Below are 16,349 nucleotides of genomic sequence, written 5' to 3' on the forward strand. Positions count from 1 at the left end.
TATATAATAGTTTTGGATCTGTTAATACATTTCAAATTCTGCATTGATTTTTGAACACGGGACCCTACATGTACTTACTTTCCAAATCTGTAATGAGCTGGTTATTGTGTAGTTTAATTGCCCGGTGTTTGCTCCACCTGATCTTCCAGCTCATAGATGGTGTCCTTCATGTCCTTAATCTCACTTTCTCTTTCAGCGCTCTTCTCCTGTAGTTTCAAAGTTGCCTGTTTGAGTTGTTCATCTCTCTGGTCTCCTAAATCTTTTAGTACATGGCACTCTGTCTCCACCTATGGGACAAAGATTGTCAAGACTCCTTTAATACATTTAAAGGCATCCACATGTAAAATTATTTCACTTTAACCCTTTTAGCAAACTTATGACAAGCGGTTATGAAGCTTAGTTAAAAGGGAATGATAAGAAATCAAAGATGATAGCTAGAATGTAAGTCACAAAATAAAACAAAAAATATATACAGTGGTGTGAAAAAGAAGGTACACCATCTGGAATTCTATGGTTTTACATATCAGGACAAAACAACAATCATCTGTTGCTCAGCAGGAACAGATAAAAAAAAAAACACATGACATATTACAGTGTCATGATTTTCATCAACAAAAATAAAGCCAAAATGGAGGAAACCATGTGTGTAAAACTAAGTACACACTTACTGCTTTACAGGAAATTAAGATGCTAAGTAGCATACAGGTGCTACTAATCAAATGCCCTTTATTAATTGATCATCAGCAAATGTGACCACCTCTATAAAAGTCAAAGTTTTAGCAGTTTGCTCGAGCATTCAGGAGTGTGTTAACACAATGCCCAAGGAGGAAAGACATCAGCGATGAGCTTAGAGAAGCAATTGTTGCTGCCCATCAATCTAGGATGGATTAGAAGGCCATTTTAAAGTCCCTTTATTCCTTTATTTGAGAAAGAAAAAACATTCAAGGACAATCGACAATCTTCCCAGGAAGTGGACGTCCCAGCAAATTCACCCCGATGTGCAATGCTTAGAGAAATTGCAAAAAAAAACCCAAGTGTTACATCTGAGACTCCACAGGCCTTAGTTAGCATGTTTAAATGTTAAAGTTTATGACAGTACAGTTAGAAAAACAGAACAAGTATGGTTTGCTAGGAGAAAGCCTCTTCTCTCTAAGAAGAACATGGCAGCACGGCTTAGGTTTGCAAAGTTGCTTCTGAACAAAACCACAAGACTTATGGAACAATGTCCTTTGGACAGATGAGACCAAAATGGAAATGTTTGGCCATAACGCACAGCATATCAGCACAAACACCTCATACCAAACTGTCAAGCACGGGTGGCGGAGGGGTGATGATTTGAGCTTATTTTGCAGCCACAGGACCCGGTAACCTTGCAGTCATGAACTCCTCTGTATACCAAAGTATTCTATAGTCAGTGTGATTAAACTGATAGTCATAGAGAAAATGATTACTTCTATGTTATTGCTGCTAAAGGTGGTTCTACAAGCTATTGAATCAAAAGGTGTGCTTAAAATAATATAATAAATCATGACATGGTGTGATATAGTATGGCAAGTGTTGTTCAACTGAGGTTGTATTTACCTAATTTTTAGATCTGCCAAGAACATGTAAAACCATAGAATTCAGAGAGGGTGTTTATTTTTCACACAACTGTATTTATCCATATATAATAAACAGCCAAATAGGAACAAGGACACCAGCTGCTTCTTATTCTAAGTGCATGGAGAAGTAATATAAGTGCAAAAGTGTTATAAAAACATAAAAAACTGCCTCATGTTGATATTTTTATATTCTTGCAACAAATTGCAAACCTGTTTTTTTTCCATGCAACGATGAAAAACTACCTTCCAGTTTATTTCTGCTTTTTTTTGGTTCATCTGTAAATTCCTATAGTATCCACAGCTACCAGAAACAAAGATATCTGACAACAGAACTGCAACTTACAAAAAAAATACTTTATTCACTAAACAGCCAGATATAGGCAAGTTATTGGGAGTAACTCACCACAAACAAACCTTCAACTCACAAGGACATTTGAGGAGACAATAAGCATTCCATCGTAATAAACCATAGTTATATATATATATATATAAACTAATGATCAACCCTAGTGTGTTTTTTAATACAAATAAGCTAAGCAGGCCCTGCATAACTGTTAACGTAGTGAGAAAGTTCAAAACTTGTTACCCCATTAATGATATATCAAGCACGGCCACATAAACTCCAAACAATTTGCTGTGGTTTCCCCTTTACGACGCGTAGTTAGTAACATTACAACTCACTGCAGCCCACCAATTGCTGAACTGACGTATGATACAACACCAGATGCATTAAAGGGACACCCTCACCCTCATACTCGCTTAAATGCATATAATAGTCATCTTTAGGGGATAATTGTTTAATTGTAAAAGAAAAAAAAAGCATTCAGAGGGTACTCTTGCCTGTGGTCCAAACATGGTACAATCCACCACGCAAGTGGCTATGACTAACCTCCTTGGCTTAATTAATAATTAGTTTTTTTTATTGTTTATTTATATAGCACCAACAATTTACAAAATCTAGAAGGTTTTATAATTATTTAGCTATAGATTTGATATTTAGTCTATGGCTATGTTTTTTTATTTATATTGTTTTTTGACATATATAAGTGGCTTTTGTTGACTTTTGCTTTAGGAAAAGTTGGAGGACATTACTGGCAGATTACCAATCCTCCTCAGTAATGCTATGGTAACGGGCCAAATCTTGATGTGCATGTGTGTTCTACTGGAGTGATGACATAAGGACGGAAGAGCTATTAACTTTTTCACCGCCACAGCAGCATGCAATGATTTCCTTACTCCCGTGACGCTGAGAGGGTCCAAAGAAAGATTGTCACATAGATCCTCAAGGGCTTTTAAAAACAGAATTTGCTGATATCTGCAGGCGAGTGGCTGAAATCCCTGCTGATTATCGTTTCTAGATTATTGGAAGATATGTTTTAACGTTTTATGTGATAATAATCACCACTCTGATCTGGCATACCTTTCACGTGGAAGGATAGCATCTCTTTGGACACGAGTCATGCTCTGGAGGTTGCAGGGTATCAGTGTTCCCCAGCAATAAAACAAACTGTTTCCTTAATAAAAAGGGGTTTATATATTTGTTTAAGTAAATGCACATAGTTAATCAATAGCAAACATGATTGACATATTGGAGAGAGTTCAGAGAAGGGCTACTAAAAGGGCAAATGTTTTTCTCAATCTCAATATGTATGGCTTAGAGGACAGATGAGAGAGGAGATGCGACACAAATATTTAAATACTTAAAGGGATTTAACAAGGTACAGGGGGGACTCAATTTCAGAGCATACACTTTAGTAAGGACGTTTTATTTTACGGAGATGGTGGTAGATGAATAGAACAGCCTCCCAGCAGAGGCGGTAGAAGCTTATAAAGCAAGGAAATGTAAACATACATGGGATAGGCATAAAGCTATCCCGAATCTAAGAGAAGACCAAGTATTGATTAAGGTCTGAGTCTCTACATCAGGAGAAATAGGCAGACTAGATGAGCCAAATGGTCCTTTGCTGCATCTAATTCTGTGTTTCTATCTGCCACTTCCAGCCACACTCCAATAACACAAGGTCCCCTCTGGCTGTAGGAAGTGCCACATGGGATGTACAGGCAATCAGAGGAAATTATTTAAATCCATAAAACATTTGGTTAATAAATGTTGGCAACATTGAGTAATTACAAAGCAGGGTGTATGCAAGTTATTATTTGAGGATTAAGACGGCCTTAGGCGCGGAAGGTTCAGAGGTGTGTCAATGAAGACACACTCATATACTGAAATATGTAGCCTTTGGCTTGTGCCCTGCTATATCCCATTAAGTATTACATCATCCAGTGTTAGATGATACAATGAGTACCAGATGAAACAAAGACGCTCACATAAGAAACCGTTTACATGGGCAAGGTCTATCCTCATTCCCCAGCCGGCTGATATAATGTCCTCTGATTCTCTGACTTATGTTTCAGACTATGTTCCCACTATAGGTTACAAAGAGGGAAAACATCAAAAGGCAAACATTTCCAAAACACAAACACAATGTCTACGCAAATGGATTTATTGATAATTTTTAGTGCAAACGCTATAAATGATCAGAAGGGTGCTTATGTTTCTTCTCTCTATTTCTGAAATCTAAACCAACCCACCCATCATTGTCATGCCTCAGGGTGCATAAGAACAGTGGTGTAATTAGGGGGAGAGGGGCAGTCCTCTTCGGGTGCCGCTCATCAGGGGGGTGCTATACTTGTGTCCCAAAGTCTCCCAGAAATTCTCTTTACCTTCACCGTCCACCACTTCCCTGTCCCTATCTCCTTTCTCACATCTTCACTTCTTCTATCGTCACTTTTTGTTCCTTTGCCCGTGTCTTCTTTTTTCGTCTGCTTCTCCATGAACCAGACCTCCCGGAGCACTTCCACAATAGGGTGAGGCATCCAGGCAAACACTCTATCCAATCCTCCATGCTGTCCCCGTGGCTTTGCCCTTTTGCGGAAGTGCTCCGAGAGGCCAGAGTAATGCCAAAAGATTTTATGAGGAAGAGAGGCGCAGAAACACTTCTCGTAAATCCGTCTTTTGCAGAAGTGCACCGGGAAGCCTGGTTCACAGAGAAGTGGGGGAAGAAAGAAGACACGAGGAAAAGAAAAAAGATAGAAGAAGAGGCAAAAAGAAGAAAAGGACATGGAAGGAATCGGTGGAGAAAGTAGATAGGGAACTTGAGACATTGTGAAAGAGTAGGTGAGAGAGAGTGTGAGAGCATAAGTAAGAGTGAGTGTGGGTGTTTTTACATTGTAAAGTCAGGGGGGGATATTTTAGGTATGACACTGAATGGCAGTCAGTTATGGGATCAATTAACAATTTCAATTTAATCTTCAGAGGGCTGCGAGATGGCTTTTACTAAAATACTGGATAACAATAATGCCAAAGGCTTAGGGATACAGCCTGCAGCGAAAGCGCCCTCGTTTTACTTCCTTGCACAGTCCAGTTTAAAACAAAGTACATGTCATGGTCTTTACCCAAATGCTCAAATACAGGACAGTCAAGTTCAGAAACACTAGAAAATGACCAGTCCCCAGCCCAAATCTGTATTTTAATTAAAAGGGAACGATTATTTTTTTTTACCAATGTCGTTCCAAACAGTGATTTCTATAATATGTTTTCAGGCAACTGCATGTTAGCCATGACTGACAACAATGGCAGCCACCAGGCCTGCAGAAAAAAGGATGTTTGTTGGAACAAAAAGCGATGCAACCAGGTTTTTGGCAGTGCTAACCTACATTACTGTATACACCACCCCGATTTTATGCTCAAGGAGAAAATGGTTTTTTTTCCCCACTGGGACTTCTCTCATTTAAGGGTTTTTTTGCAACTAAAATACGTTGCAGTGTGTTTATTAGTATGCCACATAAATCAGATGCTTCTTGGGGGGGGGGGGGGGCAAAAAAATGGCCAAAATGTGAGTTTTAAAATACGCCTCTTGTAGAACTCACAGTATAATTGTAAACAAAGAAGTGGAAATTTGGAACAAATTAAGAAAAATGTTTACTACAGAAAGCAAAACAGCAGGTTCCTATTAAATCTTCATATTAACCAACTTACCATTTCCCACGACAGCAAAGTACAGCAAGCAAATTATTCTACCGTATTCCCCTCACCTCATAAACTTTCATGCACATCTGGAACTTCCTAACCCTTGCACATGAGGGGGTGCTTTTGGAACCCAAATACTTGGCAATTTGACCCAACTTTCCCCCACTTCCTACATCATCTCCAACACAGTAAACCCAAGGAATTGTGTAATTAAAGAATAAATAAAACGGCCCTGCCTCACACTGTATCTTCATTTTCAAACAGCAGCATCCTGCACACCTGGGCTGGAAAAGTGAAGTGATTTCTAACTAAGGTAAAATAAAACTTTTAGCAATAACGTGGATTTCTCCAAGGTCTATGCTCGAAGTTTACTGCCAAGATCCATTCTAAAAGTTACGCACACAGGGAAAAAGTAAATGATAACATATGGACCTACACAACAGCAAACCGGTACAGACGTAACAGACACACTTTAAAAATAAAGCTACAGCTAATATAGAAACATAGAAAGTGACGGCAGATAAGAACCATTTGGCCCATCCAGTCTGCCCAACCTCTGAGTACTTTCCTTAGTCCCTGGCTTTATCTTATATAAAGCTTAGCCTTATACCTAGGCCATGTTTGATTAAACACCTTCACTGTATTAACATCTACCACTACGAACTACTCTTTCACTAAATTAATATTCCCTGATATTACTTTTAAACCTTTGTTCCTCTAGGTTAAGACTATGTCCTCTTGTTCTGGAAGTGTTTCTTCTTTTAAATATACTCTCTTCCCTTATCATGTTAATTACCTTTAAGTATTTTAATATCATTACCCCCCTTGTCACATCTTTCTTTCAGGCTATATATATAGGTTAAGATCCTTTAACCTGTCCTGGTAAGTTTTATCCTGTAATCCATGAACCATTTTAGTAGAACCTTCTCTGAACTTTCTCCAACATTTCTATATCCTTCTGGAGATCCGGTCTCCAGTACTGTACACAATACTCCAAGTGAGGTCTCACCAGTGATCTGTACAACGGCGTGAGCTCTTCCCTCTTTCTACCACTAATACCTCTCGCTATCCAACCAAGCATTCTGCTCGCATTACCCGCTGCTCTGCTGCATTGTCTGCCTACCTTTAAATCCTCTGAAAAGATTACCCCTAAATCCCTTTCCTCACATGTTGAGTTTAGGACAGTTTTAAATATTCTATACCCTGCCCTTGGGTTTTTATGCCCTAGATGCATTACTTTGCATTTACCCACATTAAATGCCAATTGCCACAGCTCTGACCATTTTTCCAGTTTACCTAAATCATTCGACTTATTACTCAAGAAACATCAACCATGTAGCAAATCTTTGTCTCATCAGCAAAAAGACAAACCTTACCAGAGGGCTCGGTAAACCCCGGGATTTTGCAGGGTTGTCACCATGAATCTGACACCTTATGCTTCCCTGCGGCTCCTAGTGGGGTCATGTAATGCACTTTGGAACAGTGGCAGAAGATAGGCAGCGGTGTGTCTGGTCTCCACGAGGTGAGAGGGGGAGAGTATGTGCGTGTGTGTATACTATAATTTCAGAGTCAGTGTGTATGTATGTATGTATAGTGCTGGAGTCAGTGTGTGTGTGTGTGTGTGTGTGTATTGTTGTGTCATAGACAGTGTGTATATGTATAGTGCTGGAGTCAGTGTATGTATGTGTATACTGTGGTGTCAGAGTCAGTGTGTAAATATATAGTGTATAGAGTCAGTACGTCTACTTTGTTGTAGTTCCAGAGTCAGTGTGTATGTGTCCATAGTGTTAGAGTGTATAATTTTATATATGTATAGTGTTAGCCAGTGTGTGTGTGTGTGCGCGCATGTGTATGAGTGTGGTGTTATCATGTATGCTGTTGTGTATGTTACAGCATGGCATTGGCATGAGTGTGTATGGCAGCATACAGCACCAAAACGTTTCCATTGGACAGAAATGAACATTTTACCTACCTAAATGCACACGGTATAATTTCCATTGTTGTTACTTGTAATCATTTGGGCTTGACCGTCAGGGCCGGCCCAAGACTTAATGCCGCCTGGGGCGAAGTTTAAAATGACAACCCCCCCCCCCCGGCCGACGCCGGGGGGGGGCAGCATTTTAAACTTCGCCGACGCCATTATCTATCCTCCCCCTTTGTACTTACCTTTAAACAGTCCTGCGGCGAGTCTCCCTGCTCTGCCACGGTGCCAGCTTGCAATGCTGAGCGCCGGAAATTGACGTCACTTCCGGCGCTCAGCATTACAAGCCGGCACCAAGACCGAGCTAGAGGGCTGGCAGAGGAGAGAGAGGGGCGCCGAGCGGGTAAGCGAAAACCACTCGGCGCCCCTCTCTCTCCTCCGCTTCAAAAAAAACACACAAAAAAACGTGCGGGGCAACAAAGTGCCGCCCCTTCAAAAGTGCCGCCTGGGGCAATTGCCCCACTCGGCTCCATTGTAGGGCCGGCCCTGTTGACCGTGAATGATGGTAGTAATATTTGATAAAAACAAAGGATTCCATTAACTAACCTTAGCCAGAAGACACTGCAGTTGCTTGACTTCACTGTTGGCTCTAAGAAGCTCTTGTCGAAGTTCTGAACACGCTAACTCTAGATGTTCCTTCTCCGCATGGGCAGATTTAAGCATCTCCTGGACTTCAGAGTTCCCGCTACTGTTTCCCGCTGCATTTATTTCTGCAGCTTTCTGCCTTTCACCATCCAACTGAGATTTCAAGCAGCTGTTCTCTATTTTCAAACCTTCAACTGCGACTTTTTGCTCCTCCAAGGTCTTGGCCATGATGCCTTTATCTTTCCTTTCTGCATCCAGTAGACTCTGTAACTTATCAGAGTTCTCTTTTAGCTTTTTGACCATCATCTGTGCCTCATTATGTTCTTTCTCTAAGCTTCTCAGGCTGCTGGTCAACTGCTGTTGAATACCGAGGAGTTTCTCCCTTTCAAACTGTGATTTCTCCACAAGTTCAGAATATTTCTTCTCCACCTCTGCAAGTTTGCAGAGTACCTCTTTTTCTTCTGTCTGTGCTCTTTCTTGCAAGAGAGACGTTAATTTATTATTCTCCTGACTAAGCTGCTCCACCCTTTGCTTTTGCTGCTCTAAGGAAGTCTGCAAAAAGGCCTTCTCTTCCACTAACTTCTCACTTTCTAAAGTCAACTCCTGCACCATAAGATTTTGATCTGATAGTTCTTGTAGTGTTGCCTGAAGCTCTTCTGCTGTGCTGTGATGGTTTTCTTCCATCTTATGTATCCTTTCGGTCAATGAAGCTACAGAAAGATCGCTGATATTATTTGGAGAGCTACCACTTGTAGAACATTTTGAGCCATGGCATGGGATACTACCCGAGGAAGCTGGCCTCGATGGCACTTCAGGAATGTGCTCAAAATCTGATGCATCAGGAGACAGGGATGCCTTGGTGACATCGCTACTTGAAGAACCTGATATGCGCAAAACACTTTCAGTTCCGGGTAACCTACATTCTTGAGATTCACCTGTTAACCTGTTTTTACGACAAGTTCCTTGAGTAGATGGAGACAACAGGCTGCTATCTGTACCATTGCTAGATAAGGTCTCTGAGACTGGAGAGTGTTCTAAGGAGTATAGTTTCTGCTTTAAGTTTTGGTTTTCTTTCCTGAGTAAGGTGAGCTCATGTTGAAAATGTAGGTTTTTCTCCTGGAGTGTCCTTACCAATGATTCAGAATTATCAAATTGCATAAGCGTTTCAGCTAAAGGTTCCTGTGAGTTCAGAGCTTCAGGACTAGGAGAATCCAGGCCTTTGCATCTCTGGAGTTCACTACGAAGTTTGCTAATTTCAAAATCTTTTGTTTTTGCTTCAGCCAGTAGCTCCTTAACTTGTGACTCCAAGACATTCTTATTGACAGAATCATTTTCTTGCTTAGGTCTTGCAGGGGCGCGAATACTCTTTGAGGGGGTAGCAGTGTTTGGTTGGGTAGGGCTTGGTAGTGTTTTTTTAGATTGGGGAGTACCTCTCACGGCGGCACGCTCTCTTGATGTAGGGGTGGAGAGTTCCCGAGGTGCTGGTATACCCGTGCGCCTTGCTGCTGATGCTGCTCCTAAAAAAAGAACAGAAACTACAATGAATATTAAAATGGTCAAATTAAGACAAACAAGACAAAAAAAACAAAAAGCAGCCCAACTGTTACAAATATACAACCATCAATTATTCATAGCTAGCCTGCATTAGGGCCAAGGGAGCTCTATTTCTACAAACATGTAGAGGATTACATCAACAGACCCACTTCTAGCAAGACAGGTGATATTAGTTACATATGGTTTTTGACGATACTATGTTTTACTTTTTATGCAACAAGATCCAAGCAACATGTGTTACCTTCATTTTGACTAGGGAAAAAATATTGGTGGAGCCTTTAAACAGCAACATTTTGTTTGAAATACAAGCCAGGTTATCGTCAAAAATACATAAATTATTTCACTGATGCAGCACTGATCATTTATTTAAATTATACAACCTTTCATCCTAAAAACCTCTACTTGCATCCTGAAGAAACTATCCATCCTCCCCAACTTCGAGATCTCCACATCACCCTCACCCAGACAATGTCTTCATTTGTCTCAATCCAATAGATTGTAGGCTCCTAAGAGCAGGACCCTCTTCTTCTCCAGGACGTCTTTATGTGTATTACCGATTATGTATATTGTGAATGTTAAAGACTGAATTTTATTGCTACATTATCTACATAAATAAAGTAATAAGAAGGCATCTGCTGAGCAAACACCACTATGTTAAGTAGGAGAGTTTGTATCCAATAAAGCACACAGTGAATGTTCTGTGCCGAGTTAAAGCCCCAGTGCTTCAAAAACAAAGCATGTAGTGTTTGAATGAAAAGAGATAGCAAGAACATTGTGACTATGGAGCCTGCGCCCACTCAGATAGATCACAGCGTTAGACAACCCCAGCTGGAGACATCCAAGCTAAAAAAAAAAAAAAAAGAGGGGGTGCATAGAATATAGCACAGTCAGCCTTTTCATTATATCAGGAGGTCTAAAGGACAAATGGTCAACAATTATCAGCAGCGATCATCCCAAACAATGCTTTTAATGATAGTACAGTGCCTTGCTCCATCATTTGGTGGGTTTGACCATATACACACACATTAAAACTAACATTAATCAGTTTAAAGATTTAGAATCGCTGATCCAACCACCTTACTAAATATAACACTTTTATATGAGAGCATATTAGAGCAGCATCATGGCTGGCTTTACTCTTTGATCCGCATTCACTCTGTCAATGTTGCATCCACACTTAACACTGGCGTTCATAGCAAAGCAACCAATGACTTTTTTTTATATGTCTTTTAAAACTTAAATGGGAATTTTTTTGAATTCTATATAAAACATATATAATACATAATGTATATAGAATTGGCTTCTATGCAAGAAAATATACACCTGCCTATACTTCCTTCAAGCACCTGTGCATGTTAACAAGCTTGAATTTCATTGAAATATACCTATGGAAAAATGTTAAGGACATGTGCTACTTTATCCTGGATCTTTATCAATCCCAGAATTATAATGTAAGCGGCTTTCAACAATCTAAAAGGAGGTTTTGGTAATAAGACAACTCAAGTGTGCCTTCTTATACAGAATGTTTTCTGCTTGATATTAAGTTTCAACGGCATACAAATTCAAATGGTATCCAAAGAAATACACAAAAGATAGTTGGCTCACAGAAAAGAACTGCTGCCTTTTTTGGCTTAGAAGGGATTTATACCACCTTACTGTTTTATAGGCACATGATCCAAAAGGATATTCAAGGTACCCCAGGAACTGTGCTACATTATATTCACATTTATACTTGCCAGCTTTGGCAAAAGCATAGTTAGGGCCTCACAGGTACTTTTTTCTTCATTTCCTAACACCCCAATGAAGATTGAATTGAAATCTCATGGCAAGCCCAAGTAGGAAGTGGTTAACTGATCCAGGACAGACGATGCTGTTCATGATAACCAAAGCTCTAGAACTTGTTTTACCGCACAGTTCCCCGTAAAGCTACAGTTTAATGACACAGGCCCTGCCATTAGCCACATATCTAACCACGGGCCCAAAATGCTCTTTAGACATTTGAAATGGCGGCACCATACCTACAGTGTCCCATTTTCCTTGGGATAGCACAAGTTTGCGGACAATCGCACTTTTGTGGAAGGTAGTGATAACAGGCCGGTTGGGAAGATCACAGAATCTCCCCTGACTGGCCCACTGAGCGGTGGAATTGAGGTCTGTGCTGCAATTACAGCCCCACAGACCCACCTCACAACCAACTGAAGGTTGGAATATGACGACATCATATCCCAATATTCTGCTTCAACAGATCTGGAAGATCAGGCACGTTTTTACTTTCTTTTTTTTTTTTTAAAGAACCCAAGCGATATCCCCAAAGTTTAGGCACTAACCTGATTTAGCAGCTAAAAAAGGACTAAAATGACAGGACAAGTAAGCTGATATTGAGAATATGCAAGAAATGTGTTGCCCAACTTTGGGAATTTGGCAGGCCACATGCAACTGGGAAGCACAGCCCGGGATGGAGGGATTGTGAAAACAATTAAAACAAAAACGGAGATCCCTGGGTGCGTTTGGTCAAGGAATGTTTAGCCAATACCTGGATACAATGCGACGGCCAGAAAAAGAGGAATCTGACGGTGCTGAATAACTTAATTTTCCTCGGAGCTCAGCTGTTGCTGTGCTTTGTATTCAGAGCACAGTCTTCTTTGTTATACGAGTCTTGCTGCAGTTTCTCTCCTGACCTGACTTTAAGAATCTTGGTCTCCCGATAATACAAAGACTGAATGGAACAGAGTTACCCTGTCAACTCAGCAATTATTCATTTTCTACAAGGGTAGCTATGGAGACTGCAAATATTCTACAGCCCAGACCACAAACCCTGCACTGGGACAGGAATCAAACACAATGTATGACTCAGCACAACCTTCTATTCAATTCTAAGTAACAAGTACATCGGTTAAAGTCCATTCCTTAAAGAGAAACTCCCGCCATCATATCCACTTTAATGTGTATGATAGCTGCATGGTCCCCTTACATTTTACAAGTGCAGGGGCAGACTCTGCAGAATACCCCATATGCATTTGCCCCTTTCCCCACTCGCCCAGCTTTATGCTGTGTAGCAGAGGTGGCCAGCCGAACATAAGATATACTAACCGCTGGTCAGCTGAGAGTGGGGGTCTATTTAGACCAACCACGCATGCATGTAAAGCACTCATTTTTTCATTGTGTTTTCCTACCTCTGATTGGCTGCTTCAAGCAGCCAATCAGTGGCAAGAAATGGTGGACCACAGTAGAAGAGGACAGATGAAGGACTGCAGCTTCTACCTCAGGTAATTTTTTTTTGTTTGTTTTTGAAGAATGCATTTTAAAGTACATTGTTATGCAGTCTTCTTTAGTTGGGGCATCTGGAACAGTAAAATGTCCCTTGAACCATTTCACAAATGCCTAGTTCATAAACGATAGTCAACAGGTTTGTTTTTTTTTAATTTATGGTTAAGCATAGCTGCATAATAGACCAGAATCACAAGACAATATACCAGCCTAAAGATAAGACTTCTGAGGTCACAAAAGCTTATGGAACGCTCTACATCAACTGTATCTTTTCCTATGTTGACTCAATAAAAGGGTCAACATCTTCTCTTGGGGTAACACAACAATATCCATCTTTTTTTTTTATATGACAACATACGGTAACCACAAACTATAATCATGACACTGGCATTACTAAATAAATGCAGTGGTAAGGCTTATTGAGTTAATTGAATAAAAAGAATTACAGTATATTCATTTAAATCCCTCACTTCTTCATTACAGAAAGTTCTAGACTTAATAATAAGTTGCTTTGCAAATCACTGTTTCTTGAAGATGCTGTTCCACTTAGAAAATATATTACCTACACTATCTAGTATGCTAAGCAAATACATTGGAGCAGATATCTCATTTGCTTGTTAAAGGTTTAATCACATCAAAACGTTAAGATGTTTTTATGGCAACCTCAGTGTCTACTTCCACGCGGCAAAAATTATGACACAAGTTAAAAAAATATTCCTAGAAACTATGTTCCTAATGCAGCTTATAGTTACAAAAGTATTAAATTCAGCAGAATAGATAAGACAACACTTAAGTGCTTTTTGTTCATGTGCGCTGGATGTCTCATTAAAGCTTCTAGAGTGCGATCCAGTCCTGGAGGTGGCTGGCCGAGTATCCGTGCATGCGCACTGCTTAGCGGGGAATACACGATGGAATGCATCTCCTCCAAGGTGTTATAGCCAGGGAAGGTGCGTCAGAGCAAAGAAAGTATTCTTGCACGAAAATAATAAATAGTAAATAAAAATATGACTGGAGCGTACTTTTAAAAGAAATCTGTGATATACATTAGATTCTCCCGACAGAATGCAGAAGGTATTACTTAAAAGAATACAAGTTTGTATGTTACAGGGTGCTTCACAGTGTCATTTACTACGGGCTGTGGTGACCCGACATTGACTTCAGCAGCAAATAGGAATCTGTGTGTCAATGGCTGTGTTTATATACTGAAAAAAAAAAAAGATGGCACTTGGAGTTTTCTTTTTTCCCCCCCAAGAAATAACCTCTAAAGTTCTACTTTATCAATTTGAACAAGATTTGTTCTTTTATGTATATAAAATACCTCTTCTTTTATCACTTTTCCCAAGGCTGTGAAAATAACATTTCTTTTCAACAGGTAACAAGTACTCACATGTTAAACATGTTTTGTTTCTTTTTAATCTTTCACCAGCACCTTTAATACTTTGTTGTAGACAGCAACAAAATACTTGTAGCCCCCATAAACCTATATTCAGCACATTAAGTATTTGTATTGCGGAAGAAAAAGATAAACAAAAAGAAAGTTTCTGTTATCAATATTTTAATTGTCCATTTTTTAGTTTGGAAGTCAGCATTACAATATCACTATGATGTCATACAGTAATAACACAGAGAAACAAAGATCTAATGATATGTTTGACTGATATGGCAGGAAACGACAGCTTCCATCCCACTCACTGCAGCAGGGGGAAAGCTGTCAAGGTTTCTAAACTGCCTCCAGAAGATCACATCTGTTTCTAGTATACTTAAGACTTTGTATATGAGCAGTTTTCACAAGAGTCATGGGTTACATATAGTCTGGAAAACAAAGAGTGACAGCAGCTAAATACTCCAGTATGCCTCTGCATTATTTGGTTATTTAGTTATTTCTTGTTTTATTCATATATATTTATATTACTTTTAAGCAGCGCTTCTTACGATACATATATCCAGGGGGTATGGTGAGACAAGAATAGACAGACTAAGACAAACCGATATATTAGGTAAAGAGGGCCACACGCTTACAACGTAGAGAGAACGGGGTATATATAAACCCACTCCCTAAAGCAGTGGGCTTTTCTTGAAAGCCGGAGGTTTGGTGAAAGTCAGTTTCAGGGGCAGCGTGAGTGAAGTCTTATAAGGCAGGAAGAGGAAGAGGTGATAAGCGAGGCGGTAAGTCTTAATCCCTGCGGAAAGAACGTAAATATCCAGTAAAGGAGTATTTTGTTACCAGGGCAGAAGTGTACAAGGGGAAGTATTATGGAGGGCTTTATATGTTAGTCCAAGGTAATAGGGAGCTAGTTGAGGTCATCACAGAGTGGGGACGCAGAAGAAGAGGGTTGTGTAAGGAAGTTAAGCCTACCTGCAGCATTTCGGATAGATTGCAGAGTCGAGACAGATCAAGGGCAAATAGAAGCGCTGGGATATTTGAGGCAGAGATAAGTGAATAAACCAGGGTTTAAAAGGGACAATAATGTTTTGTTTTCACTGGAGGCAAACAAAATGACCAATGTTTCACATAAGGTTAAACCTACATACAATTAAAATGAGAGAGTGAGAGAGAGACAAAAAGCATGCGCAGCCATTTCGCAGACCACGACAGTTGCATAGCAGAACAAACCTTTAAGGCGTTAGTGGGGATATATCCCATGACATATCATACCCTTACCTCCATTGAACATTCCAAACAGTGCCCCTCGACAGAAGATCTTAATCTATTAAGTCTTGCGATTCCCAGCACTTGTTAGTTTGGGTCTCTGCGCAGTCACCCAACATGACTAATACATCTGAAAAGCATTAGGCATTTCAAAGTCTATCACATCTAAAGTAAAAGTTCACTCACATCTGTGCAATGTAATTGCCTGGGGGTAACTGCGTAGACCCAAAAATTGTACACTTATACGTACATATACCGTAGATAGCATAAAAGTTAGTAGCCAGTGTGAGAATAGCTAAAAAATCCACCAAATAATATGTGCATGGAATATTTGGCCTGTGTACATAAATATATGATGTTGATATATTCTTGAATAGTACAAAACTACAATAAATCACCTTTTGAGTGCCATTAATTAAATGGTTAAAGGGAGCGCTATTCTAGAAGTAAAATCATTGTGTGGTCTTTTTAGCCTCTGGAGTTTTAACATAGGAAATTATCATTATAAAACAAAGCCAAATTTAAACACACCTTAAAATGAATCTACAACCATGGTGGTCCCTTTAAAAAAGGAAAATTACATCAGCACAAACAAGAATCATTTTTATTGCATGGCAGTATAATTCAGCATTTAAATGGGCCTTATGTAATAGCTTTAGGAAGCTCATGGTAAAAATGTAT

At 39.8% G+C, this 16,349-nt stretch overlaps 1 pseudogene; it reads right to left on the reverse strand.

Annotated features, from left to right (window-relative positions):
• Positions 1-16,349, reverse strand: part of LOC149286074 (cytospin-B-like) — a 135,501-nt pseudogene that overhangs the window by 58,087 nt on the left and 61,065 nt on the right.

Source organism: Sceloporus occidentalis, unplaced genomic scaffold, assembly GCF_023333645.1.
Source record: "Sceloporus occidentalis isolate IW3139 unplaced genomic scaffold, rSceOcc1.0.p SCAF_72, whole genome shotgun sequence".
Classification (NCBI taxonomy): Eukaryota; Metazoa; Chordata; class Lepidosauria; order Squamata; family Phrynosomatidae; genus Sceloporus; species Sceloporus occidentalis.